Source organism: Bos grunniens, chromosome 22 (assembly GCF_055505025.1).
Source record: "Bos grunniens cultivar Pamir isolate PY7600 chromosome 22, Bosgru_T2T1.0, whole genome shotgun sequence".
Taxonomy (NCBI): Eukaryota; Metazoa; Chordata; class Mammalia; order Artiodactyla; family Bovidae; genus Bos; species Bos grunniens.
The window spans coordinates 39,734,186-39,747,508 of record NC_141186.1 but is presented as its reverse complement, the minus strand read 5'-3'; the positions used below and the strand labels follow the sequence as shown (position 1 = coordinate 39,747,508).

General features: G+C 38.8%; 1 protein-coding gene across 19 annotated transcripts in view; it reads left to right on the top strand.

Annotated features, from left to right (window-relative positions):
- The window catches only part of PTPRG (protein tyrosine phosphatase receptor type G), a 777,241-nt gene that overhangs the window by 431,306 nt on the left and 332,612 nt on the right, over positions 1-13,323 (top strand). The window contains exon 1 of one of the 19 annotated variants that reach the window (XM_086367095.1): positions 7,096-7,170. The exons of the other annotated variants lie outside the window; for them this stretch is intronic. The gene's annotated coding sequence lies outside the window, so the exon portion shown is untranslated. Of the gene's footprint in view, positions 1-7,095; positions 7,171-13,323 lie in introns of those variants that run through there. 19 annotated transcript variants of the gene reach the window in all.

Here is a 13,323-nt window from a genome sequence, read left to right as displayed (position 1 = left end):
ATATTGTAAAGTAATTATCCTCCAATTAAATGAATTCATAAAAAAAGAAAAAGACTTGAGGATCAGTTTTGCCTACAGAATTCATCAATCTTTTTCTTCTCAACCTTATTTTCTGTTACTGCCCACTGCCTAATTAGTTATTTTTACAAGATAGTTTTTGTAAAACATACTGTCTTTTGTAGTAGTTAGTACTATGTCAGCTCATAGTACTCTTTGTGACTTTTTAAATTGTTCTCAGAACAGCTTCCTTGATCCCACTCTTGAAGGTGCTGCTATAGCTCAGGAAAATGGATTTTATTTTTAATGAGGTTTCAGATATTTTCCCCCTAATCATCCCTTAGCATGTGAAGTTTTAACATTGTAGATAACATCCCCTTAATCACCCCCATCTGATTACACACATATATACATGCCTGTGCTTTAAAGATGAAAATTTAGTAATTTATTTTTACTAAAATTTAGTAATTTGTTTTAAAAATTTAGTAATTTATTTTCCCACAAAAAACAAACTTTTACCCTACTGGGGTCCCTGTTAGAATGATACCATCATGTATTAAGACCTCAGGACTTCCAGAGTCCCTCAAGAATATACTTAGGTCAAAATCTCAGAAGTGTGTCCAAAATTAAAAAAAATAAAATAAAATAAATTTTTTGTTGTTGTTAAATAAAGCACTACATGTATCCTCAAAAGAAATATCTTTCTAGATCATATTAGCATCTTCTATTCATGTGTACGTACTTTATTTGATGTTCAGTGCTTGGGTGTTCATTTCAGCCTTCCACACACATTCATGTACTTGCATCTTTTGATTCCCATCCTGGAGCTAACCACCATTTACAGTTTAGCAAGCTTCTTTGTAATCTTTGTTTTTTGTCACTGGTTTTAATTTTATTTAATTTTTTTCTGTACATGACCTGATATACTTCTGTAGTATTTGCTCTGTAGTATTACCACTCAATGGTATCAGGTACTCCTCCATGCATGTTAAGTTTCTATGTGTACTTAAGTTTAACTTTTAAATAGGTTAGTATATTACAAAGGGCATAAAGGAATAAGTAGTGAAAAACATCCTATTCTTATTTTCTCTTCATTTATTAGTATTATGCTTTCTGAAATATGCTTCCAGGGGTATTTTGTATACCTATATTAAGAAAATATGTGTATACATATATAGTTATATATATGATCATTTATTTTCTCATTGTTTAAAACATAAGCCCGCCTGGACCCTCTGTCCATGAAATTCTCCAGTAAGAATACTGGAGTGGATTGCCACGCCCTCCTCCAGGCATCTTCCTGGCCCAGGGGTGGAAGCTGTGTCTCTTAGGTCTGCTGAATTGTCACGCAGGTTCTTTACCACTAGCGCCACCTGGAAAGCCCCTAACTAACCTTAACCGTAACTTGTATGAATACAAGTATACCTGAAGAATTAACACCAGGCTCAAAGGAGTGCACATTTTTCCTGTCAGTGTACATGTGTGTACTAAGTTGCTTCAGTCATTTCTGACTCTGTGCGACCTTATGAACTACAGCCTGCCAGAATCCTCTGTCCATGGGATTCTCCAGGCAAGAATACTGGAGTGGGTTGCCATTTCCTTCTCTGGGGGATCTTCCCAACCCAGGGATTGAACTCACATATCTTGCATCTCCTGCATTGGCAGAGGTGGTCTTTACCACCGGCACCACCTGGGAATCCATTTCCTTTAAATACTTGTTATCCAATTTTCTTTTATGAAGATTGTTTCTCTCTGTGGCATAAATAAATGTACTTATTCGAACATATCGGTGTATATTCAAACATCTTGGTGTTTACAGATTGAGTAAAAGAATGCATCTATGCAATTTTAATTTGTGTTTCTTATTATTAGTGTGGCACAGCAGCTTTTCTTGTGTTAGGAGCCATTTGTGTTTTCCTTTTTTATTTCAACTGTTGATTCATATCTGTTGCCCATTTTTATGTCTGGTTTTGGGTTTATCAGTTTCTAGAATCTCTTGATGGAGAAGGCAATGGCAACCTACTCCAGTACTCTTGCCTGGGAAGTCCCGTGGACGGAGGAGCCTGGTGGGCTGCAGTCCATGGGGTCTCGAAGAGTTGGACACGACTGAGCGACTTCACTTTCACTTTTCACTCTCATGCATTGGAGAAGGAAATGGCAACCACTCCAGTGTTCTTGCCTGGAGAATCCCAGGGAGGGGAGCCTGGTGGGCCGCCGTCTATGGGGTCGCACAGAGTCGGACATGGCTGACATGACTTAGCAGCAGAATCCCTTGGTATAATATATAAAGACATTTTCCTTTTTTGTGGTTTGAATTGCAATGGTTTTGCAGATCATTTGTTTTTAGTTGTTTCTTATGGTGCATTCTGCTATCAGAAAATTAAATATTTCTTCAATATATTTGATTTTATTAGTCTTCCTGATGCTTAGGATTTTACATATGTAGAAATACTTTTCCTTCTTCAAACTTCCTCACAACTGCTGCTTTTACTTTTACTTATTTTAAATATTTAAAACTTGCAACCATTGGGAATTTATCTGAGAATAGGCTTTGTCTACTTTTGAACTGTTAAATATGTAGAAGTTTGCTTAGCAAGCCCCTACTCTTGGATATTTACATCATTGCCAGTTTTTTCATTTTATAAGCAAAAGGCTAGATGGTAAATATTTTAGAGGTTTTTTTTTTTTTTTTTTTTTTTTTGGTCTCTCTTAAGACTTTAACTCTGGAGTTACAGTCTGGAAAAAACCATGGATAATACATATGTGAATGGCTGTGGCTGTGTTCCAATAAACCTTTGTTTACAAAAACATGCCATAGTTTGTGAACTCTTGTTTTATAGTATGGGTTATTCCCATATATCTGAATTGACTGTATGGTCTGTCACTATGTGAGGGCAAGTTTCCTGGCTTCTGAGATTCAGTTTCTTAACCTGAGAAACAGAAACATGTATACTTGAGACAAGTTTTTTAAAGGCTCAAAGAAGATAAGATATAACATGTTTCATCATGATGCCTGGCACATAGCGACTGTTCTCCAAATGGATTCTCCTTAATGATGTCATTTGATGGCTGTATACTATTAAATAGGACTTCCCTGGTGGCTCAGAGGTTAAAGCGTCTGCCTACAATGCAGGAGACCTGGGTTCCATCCCTGGGTTGGGAAGATCCCCTGGAGAAGGAAATGGCAACCCGCTCCAGTATTCTTGCCTGGAAAATCCCATGGACGGAAGAGCCTGGTAGGCTACAGTCCCTGGGGTCGCAAAGAGTCAGACATGACTGAGTGACTTTTTCTTTCTTTTTTTCTTTACTATTAAATCACTCAGTCATTTTTAGTTGGGCTGGGACTAGAGTGTCAAAAAAAAAAACTCAGTAATAAAGAGAAATTACATTTTAATGCAATATTTGCGATTGCTGGTTTTGCCTTTTGCCTCAGCCTCCAGTAGGACTTTGTACAGGACTTTGTTAATGATAATATGTTTATTTTTTTTTTAATATTTTGCTCATCATAGGGTTTTTTTGTTTTGTTTTTGCATTCACTTCAAACTTTAAAATACTTCATTGGAATATTATCTGTTTTGATAACTAAGTTTTGGTGAGGGCTTCACCTTAATGCTGGCCCTTTTGATACTTACTGAGTGCCTTCTGTGTACTGCATGAACCAAGTAGTCAAGTATTTAACATCATGGAGGTTATTTTCTCACGAACCGTATACTGGAAAGAGAAATGCACGAGGTCAAGGAAATACAGCTTGGATGAGGAGACTATTTTAAATAGCTAAGTTAGCAGAGTGTCCTGTGATTTGATGAACTGAAAGGAGTTCGTGTCGTTTCTTCACTGTCAGTTGTGCGGATTTCTCCAGGTTTTCCGTATAGATCCCCTTCTTTGGATGTTACCCACACGATAAATTGATTGAAATAGAGGAGAGTGTAAGTTGAAGTGAACTATTCACAACATGTCACGGAGGCACAGAATCCATCATGTTGTTTTGGCTTCACCTCATAAACGTGGCACTTTACGTCTAGACATTTCCCCAGATGGCACTCAATAGTTAATACATTTTGGAGCATACATTCCTCCTTTTATAGTTGTTGCAGGAAGGGTGTGAATCATCCTGTCTGTACCCTCTGAAGTGCTTCCCAGACCCACACACCCCCTCCACCCCAGCTCAGCTGTTGAGTGAACACCTCATAAAATGATTTTTAATTCCTTGTTCTTTTCCTCTCAGCCCTTATATCACGGGGTTGGTCTGTACACTCTTAGCCCTTGCAAGCACCAAACTCCTAAACTGTGTCTGGAAATGTTTCCCAGTTCCTTCTCATGATGGGGATTTCTCATAAGCTGAAGTAGCTTCTGTTCTACAACAGTGTGAGACTAGGTGCTTGCTGTAGAGAGAAATGGTGTGAAAAAGGCCTTCCACTCAAAGACAGGAAGTCCCAGCACTGTCTGAGCCAGACTGAACTAGACCCTAATTGTCTTGTTTGCCCCACCCTGAGATGAAATTGTGGCCTTTGGGAATCACGCGTGGTCACCTTGGCAGGTCTTTCCTAGGTAGTGACTTGTGTTGTGTCTTGTCTCTGAGGCCGCAGACTTCAGAGAGAGGCATCTGGTCCCATTAAGTCAGGGATTCCTGTCTCATGACCTCTGTTACGCACTGTGAATTCATAGCCAGGGACTTCAGGACCTCTTCTTTTGTCTAAATGAGATCTTAAAAGCCTTACCCAAGTTTATCCTCTCCTCTAGGGAGAGAGGAAAGGAAGGAAGGGGAATCAGGTGATGTTATCCTTATACATTCCATCCAGCATGCGTTCCTGATTTTTATCTTTATAATTTGACATTTTCTTCCTAGTGATGAATGTGGAAAGCGCTGAGTGATTTAACTGTTGGTATTTTTAAACTAACATTCTGATTATCTCCTATATTTCTTCAGTCACAAATAGCAGAAAGCCTAATCAAGAAGTTTTGACTACAAAGACACTTAAAATTGAGAAGTCTAGAGATCAAATTTGAATCTCAGCGTTTGTTCGGTCAGGTCCTGTCCCTTCTCCTCACCGCCTGCCTTTTTCCTTGTCAGCTTTGGCCTCCACCCCATTCAGTCTTGATTCCAAGTCAGTCCATTCCTCGCCTCTTCTCTGTTCCCATTCAGGGAGGAGGAAGGTTGTTCCCTCAGACTCAGAACTAAAATCTGGAGCCTGGATTTAAATGTTGTTGTTCGGTCACTGAGTCGTGTCTGACTTTTTGGGACCCGATGGACTGCAGCATGCCAGGTTTCCCTGCCCTTCATTATCTCCTGGAATTTGCTTAGAGTCATGTCCATCGAGTCAGCAATGCTGTCTAATCATCTCATCCTCTGCTGTCCCCTGCTCCTTTTTCTTTCAGTCTCTCCCAGCACCAGGGTCTTTTCCAATGAGTCAGTTCTTTGCATCAGGTGGCCACAGTATTGGAGCTTCAGCTTCACCATTAGTCTTTCCAATGAATATACAGAGTTTATTTCCTTTAAGATTGACATGTTTGGTCTTCTTACAGTCCAAGGGAGCGAGTCGCAAGAGTCTTCTCCACAACCACATTTAAAAATCATCAATTATTCATGCTCACCCTTCTTTATGATTCACCTCTCACATCTGTATATGACTAGGAAAAGCCATAGATTTGAATATACAGACCTCTGTCGGCAAAGGTTAGATTGAATCCTATCAATTCAGTTCAGTTCAGTCGTGTCCAGATCTTTGCAACTCCATGGACTGTAGCATGCCAGGCTTCCCTGACCATCACCAACTCCCAGAGCTTGCTCAAACTCATGTCCTTTGAGTCAGTGATACCATCCAACCATCTCATCTTCTGTCGTCCCCTTCTCCTTCTGCCTTCAATCTTTCCCAGCATCAGGGACTTTTCTAGTGAGTCAGCTCTTTGCATCAGGTGGCCAAAGTATTGGCATTTTAGCTTCAGAATCAGTCCCCATGAATATTCAGGACTGATTTTCTTCAGGATTGATTGGTATGATCTCCTTGCAGTCCAAAGGACTCTCAAGAGTCTTCTCTAAACCTCGTACCTAAAACATTTCCTCTGAGCAGGAAAATCCCCTCTACTCAGTGGTTTAGTCCTGGATTAACACTCCTTCCTGAGTCAGTCTCTTGTCAAGGACAATGGAATTAAACCAAGGGCCAGATAAGCGATCAGGTGCTAGTTTTGGAGCCCTGGAGCAGGGTCACACCATCCAGAATTTAGTTTTGGTTGTGGTTTCCAGGTGAAAGTACAGATAATCACGCTTACCGAGCTCTATTAGTATGTGCCATGTACTGGTGGATGCGCTCTGTAATTATTTGTGTAGTCCTCACCAGATCCTTGTGGTTACTTTCAGGACTGTATACAGTGAGAGTGAATGTTAGCTAAAATGTCAACAAAATTTAATATGCCTGTTTGATTCTTTCAGGTGTTACAGGAAGTATTCTTGTAATATTTAGAACTCTGTGGAGTTTTAGAGATGATCTGGAGATCAGTAACATGAATGCTTTTTAGTCCTTTTTCCATTTTTCATGTATACAGTGTTTAACTTACAACACGTAGTTAGCTACCAGGGGTGGAAAATGCAGAAGAATCCTAAGTTAAGACCCATAAACTTTTTTAATTAAAAAATAGAGCAGTTTAAATACGTGGTTTAGATTTGGGAGAAAAAACATTAATTATACTGTTAGGTTTAAAAATGAACATATATTATTTTTGGATTGTTGCTGTTGGTTAAAAGTAGACACCAAGATGCCTGGATCAAGGTAATGCTTTTAATGTAAATTCCTTGAGGGAGGCATTAATAAGCATATTTGACTAGTAACAACATATAACATGTATATTAGCTTTGTTTTTAATTAGATTTAGACAGAATTCATTATTTTTAATGGCTTTTCATTAGTGAATAGAAACCATTATTTGGATGTGTTATTAGTAAAATAAATTCAAGGTGTATGCTTATTTTCTGCAAAGAATCTCTTAGGTATTTAAAGAAACCATTGTTTGGAATACAAATCATAGACATTTGAAATTCTTTGCTTTTAGACAAAAGTATGATTTATATGCTCTAAAAATAGCACTTTTATCTCTTTTTCTCAGCTCAGGTGTTAGTAGTGAGCTACATTGAAGTGAGATGGTTTACTTACACTACAGAAAAGTCGTACTGCTAACCAGGTATATTTGCTCCTCTTCATTTTTCAAGTAATATTGTTGGAGATGTGGAGGGGGTTGAGATGTGTCTCTCAGATTTTTATTTTTCTTTGAACACATTAGCTTAGTTTGGGTTCAGAATTTATGCATGTCAACCAAGTTCTTAAATATGCCTTAAAGAAGCAGTGCCCATTAAGCAGGACCTCAGACGTGAACCCAGATTTACAGTATTTGCCATTATTTTCACATGGGGAATTGTCTACCTTAAACAGGCCAGTTGGAATTAATCTCCAGTTGTGTGATTTATTTACCCTCCTGTAGAAATATGTCTTCTTGGTGCTAGTCTACTGCGTTGTAAGCATCTCAAAATGAGAAAATACAGTGACTTGTTAATGGTACACCATGGAGGTAGAGGTGGGTTCTTTTCATGTGCAAATAAGCCGTAAATTAATCTAATAATGTTTTTCCTTAGCTATAGTTTGTCCAACTTTTGGAGGTTTTTATGTAACCTTAAATAATGAAATATCCTTCTTTAGGCCACCTCTCTTTTCCTTTGGCATTGCTCTGTGCAAATTTCTTTCTTACAAAGAGGGTATGACAATAAGCACAGCGTTATCTGTAAATCAGTATCCATCTCCTTCATCCGCTAGGCCATAGAGCTACCCCCAAATATGTAACAGTAAAGTCAGTAAAATCTAGATATTAAAATGTAGCCCACTTAACAACACTTAGGTTTTATTTGCTTTCTGTGAGTTTCATAAATATGTCTTCCTCTTTCTTCCAACCTTTATTCAGAGCTCATGGGTTTTCTGACTAATTTCCATGTTTGGTTCCATTATTCAGTCTCAAATACCACATTGCAGTTTTGGTCTCGGCTCCTAAATCTTCTTTGGTCTGTGACAGTTTTTTATTGTCTTTCCTTACTTGTCATTACCTCAAGGTTTTTAAAGGACTGTTGGCCAAGTGTTTTGTAGAATGTTCCGTTCCTCAGTTTGGGTTTGTCTGATGTTTTCCTCATCATGGGGGTTATGGATTTTTAAAAAAGAATCCAAGAGTGGTTCTGTACCCTTCTTACCACATCCTAACAGGATGTGCATGATAATCCGTGATACCGAAGATGGGGTTGACCTCCACCACTTGACTGAGATGCTATTTACCAGGCTTCTCCATTGAGAAGTTGCCTTTCCCCCCCTTTTCTGCCTTATTCTTGGGAAGCTAGTCCCTAAATGCAGCAGGTGCTAGGATTAAACTTCACTTCCTGAAGGGGTCAGCTGTCCTTCTGACTCTTGTCCTCTGCCCATGTGGGAAGCACTTGGACCTACTGAATTTCTCTCCACTTCTGATGTAAATTTCTCTCCTTCAGGTGTCTCTCCTCTCTCCCTGTGTAGCGCTTAATGCCTGCCTCCACCTACCTTAGTCCTTGCTTGGGTGCACAGTTACTTCCTTCATTATATATGGTCGGGTTCTTGAGGGATTGCTATGTGTTTTATAACACAGTAACAGTGGCGATAATCACACCAGCCACCATGTACTGAGTTTCTATTGTTTTTTTTTCTTATACTGAGTATCTTCTGTGGATTATCTCATCTGATCCTCGTAACCAGCGTTTGAAGTCAAATCACTGATGTTCCCTGTTCGTTGTACAGATGAGCTGACAGAGGCATACGTCGCAACTCCACCCCCGCAACCACCATTTCTTAGCACTGAGCCTGGTACTGAGCATTTGTTGAGTCAGTGTTGAAGTGACTTTGGTGATGAAGTAATGAGCAAGACTAAGTTTCCTCCTTGATTGACCTTTGATTAGAGAGCTCCGCTAAAGCGTAGAAAAAACGAGCATCTTGAGAATAATCGTTTCCCAAAAGGTTTAGAAAGCAAAGTTTTATCCTTTCTTTTCTTTTATTTTTTTTTTAATTTTATTTTTAAACTTTACATAATTGTATTAGTTTTGCCAAATACCAAAATGAATCCTCCACAGGTATACATGTGTTCCCCATCCTATCCTTTCTTTTAAAAAACCGTAATTGCTGTTGGTGGACTTGTTAAGTTTGCACATAGATTCTATCCTGCATATCATGTCTTTGCTGATACAGTGTTACTGTATCACTGTTCAGATTAATGTAATGTCTTAATGAAGAAATGAGTGTTTACTTTGAAAGCTGACGAGTCCAGGAAATGAAGACTTAAGAAGAAATCAACAGATAAAAGTGTAAAATTAAAACCAAAGTAATGACAGAGAACATGTCATGAGAAGACAGACCTATGGAAGATTGCTTAATGTCATCTTCCAATTTATGTGTTTGTGGTAAAAATATGTATACTAGGAGCTCATTGTCTATACAGTTCTATGCTAGACAGTAGAATCAAGTCACACAACGTAGAGAAGGAACCTGTTCTCATAGAGTAATGAGCTGGTGGGGAAGCCAGACACTAAAGAGTAAATAATTACATTCATGATCAGATGTCCTTAGGAAAACAAGAACCCATTGCCAAGAGAATACAGAACCCTGTGCATTTCTCATGAAAGCCTCCTTGACAAGGGGATATTTACACTGAGGTCAAACCTTCAGCCAGGAGTTTCAGATGTATTCATTGAATTTATTAAAAGGAAAATACTGGGAATTCCCTGGCAGTCCAGTGACTTAAGACTCCGCACGTCTACTGCATGGGGCATAGGTTCAAGCTCTGGTCAGGGAATTAAGATCTCCCTTGTGTCCAGCCCCCCCAAAAAAGAAAATATTTTTCATTCTAGATTGAGGGAAAGTCACTGTTAAATTCCCTTGGTACTAATATGTTGGCAGTATGTCTCAATCAGATCTAATTCATACTACACTCTTAACAGGTGAACAGGGAGTTGCTGTTGGCAGCCAAGCTACCCTGCGGTTTCTACCTGTGAGCCCCATGCCTCCCCTTTTTGAGAAGATAGCCTTGCATATTAGATTGTCATGTTGGAGTTGGTGAACTGCTCTAAATAGGTCCAGCTGTTAAAATGCAGATATTCTAAGAAAGAGTCAATAAGAGGAAACAAAAATGCACCTGACTTTTTCTTCTTATTTTAGGTGGGTAATCCCAGACCTGAGAGAGGAAGGCTTCTTGCTAATTGTTTTCCCTCCTTCAAAACTAGGTTTCAGTTAACCACAGTGGTTTTGTTTTGTTTTGAGTCATGTTTTTAGCTTAAAGGCATTTACTCATAGTTTTGAAAAACAAAGCATTCAATGCTATGAGACTTGTGCATCTGGAAATGATTAATGATATAATTCTCAGTCCTTTATAAAGTGTCTGAACACCGAAGAGATTTATACAGTGTGGAACGGCAGTGGTGCTTCAGCGTGAGAATAGGTAATCGATACCTGCAAGCTTGGAAAAAGTGTTCTATTTCCTCCACTAATGACATAAGGGGTTTTTGCAAAGCAAGGGTGTCTGGAGCATGAAGCACTCCAAAGAAGAATTAATTTAAAATCTGAAGTGGAAGATCAGTTTCAATTAAAATTGCACTTGAGCAGATATTGGGTAGAAGTGTGAAAGCAAGCATGGTAGTTGGCTTAAATCTTCAGATTGTTACCAGTGAATAAATGAATCTCCCTGATATGAACCCTAATTATATTTTTATAGAGTGCTAACTTATATTTCACCCATGTCTGGCAGGTTATGAGAAATAATGTGAATGGCAAGTATCTATCAGATGTTACAGAGTATTTTTTTATTATTAGAGGTAGGATAACTACCAGGTGTCTAGGTGTTTTTACAAATGATGACTTGTGTTCTTAGTTCTTTGGAGTTACGTGTGTTAGAATTGATTTTTTACCATGCATTTCTTTTCATTGAGTGTAATTTTATTGTAGTGAGTTTCTGAAAGACATTATATACATACACACACACACACAATATTCTAACACTTCGCTTTCCATGTTTCCAACATACAGGCCCAATTGTAGCTTAGCCAGAATTAACATGGTGTTCAGCTATCAAATACATCAATGACACTTTATTCAATTTTTTAAGGAATCTCTTTGGTATGTGGAAGAAAACGTAGAGCAAATAGGGTAATTGGAGCCATTCCTGTCCACTTTCCTCTCCTTTTTTTCTTCAAGTATATTGATGCAAGGTGAAACATACGCATGCACACTCCGTTCCTTCGTGACTCATCTCACACAGTCTTAGGGAATTCGACCAAGAGGTGACATGACATGAGCAAACAGCCCTTGACAATTCCTAATGTAGCTGGAATCCTACAGTAAAGGAAGTGGTGATGCTAACTTTTTGCAGAAAGTCTTCTGGCACTTAACAAGTAATTTTGAAACGTGACCTGAGGTCGCTGAATCTTTGCCCATCAGTGAACGTGTTCTTTCTGATAGTCTGTTATCTTAGTCTTTGGGATGTGGATTAGGGAAGAGGACCCAGGCATAGAGTGAGGCTGAGCTCTTTGCCAGACAGCAAGCATCTGAATCATTTTGGGGGCAGCTTTGTCAGCTACTCTTGCAGCCATGAAGCTTCCTGTGACTGGAAAGGTTTTTGTGGTCACCTCTTTGTTCATGGTACCCCTGTTTGTATCTGCTGTGAGCTGTATCAGACTTAGGGGAACAGGGGAATCCATGGTCAGTGAGTGTGTGGTGGGTGCTGGGCACAGGTGTCGACTCTTCCTTGGTAGCAGGGGGACCTAAGATATCCTCCTGTCTTCCATCATGCAAGGCTAAGTATGGAATGAGGCAGAAAGGAATGGGTTCATGGATGAGTTGATCACCTAAAGTCACTTTGGCCATTTATCCTCTTTTATTTGATATGTGAAGAAATTTAAAGCTGAAAAAAACCTGCTAGGAATACAAGTATGTGTATATATTTATTTATACACATACTGAACTGTATTGATTGAGAAGCCTAAGTTTTATCTGCTAATTATTATACAGTTACTATATACTGCCATATATAAAAGAGATAATTAAGAAGGACCTATGGTATAGCACCCACTCCAGTACTCTTGCCTGGAAAATCCCATGGGCGGAGGGGCCTGGTGGCTGCAGTCCATGGGGTCGCTAGGAGTCAGACACAACTGAGTGACTTCACTTTATTTTTCACTTTCATGCATTGGAGAAGGAAATGGCAACCCACTCCAGTGTTCTTGCCTGGAGAATCCCAGGGACAGGGGAGCCTGGTGGGCTGCCGTCTATGGGGTCGCACAGAGTCAGACACGACTGAAGCAACTTAGCAGCAGCAGCATGGTATAGCACTGGGAGCTACTCAATATTCTGTAATGACCTCTGTGCAAAAAGAATCTGAAAAAGAATATATATATGTATATATATAATTGAATCAATTTGCAGTACACCTAAAACGAACACATTATAAATCAACTGTACTCCAATATAAAATAGAATATTGAAAAAATTATACCGTTTAGACCTATTCTATAGCTGGTTTTCAAACAAAAAATTTATCTTAATCTCTCTAGTAAATGATGTTTTTTCTAGTTGACTACTTCTGCTTTGTCATGTCACGAAGGTTGTAAAATTTTCTCTCCCTATGCCTGCTTGACACTCATTAGGGTTATGCATGATAGCTGCATTCTCTTTGTCTATGTCCGTGGCATATGCCCCTCCAAAATCTTTATATGAATGCTGAGTCCAGTCTTAAGGTAGCTTTGTGTCCCCATCTCCTATGACAGAGAGGGGCTGAGAAAGGGAAGTGGGTGCCTTAATACATATGTGTTCAAACTGGCTACACTGAAAAATCTCACGATTAGCCAAAGGAAAACCATATCCTATTGACTACATTGTTTGTAGTGACTCTCATCCCGTGTTGTGTTGCTTCTAATTTTTTTTCCAGTTCAGAAATTCCTAGAAACATAGCAAAAAGTTGTGTTTCATATAATGTTCACAATAGCAGAACATGTTAAATTGATGAAGGTGTTTTCTTGTGAGTAAATGCTTTGTTTATTTTAGGAAAATTATTTTTAAAACAATTTTTTTTTAATGTGAATAACTCTGACAACCCTTCTGCTCAATTTTCTTAATTGAGTAACAGAAAAAAAGAAAAGGCAAATATTTGATTACAAATCAAGAAGAAAAACTGTCTCAAGTAACATTTTTTTCTTACCTTTTCTTGCCCTACCCAGCAAGTGGCTTGGGCTGATAGCTTTCCAGTGGACAAACGTCGTTAGGGTGGGGATACGTAGGACAATGTATC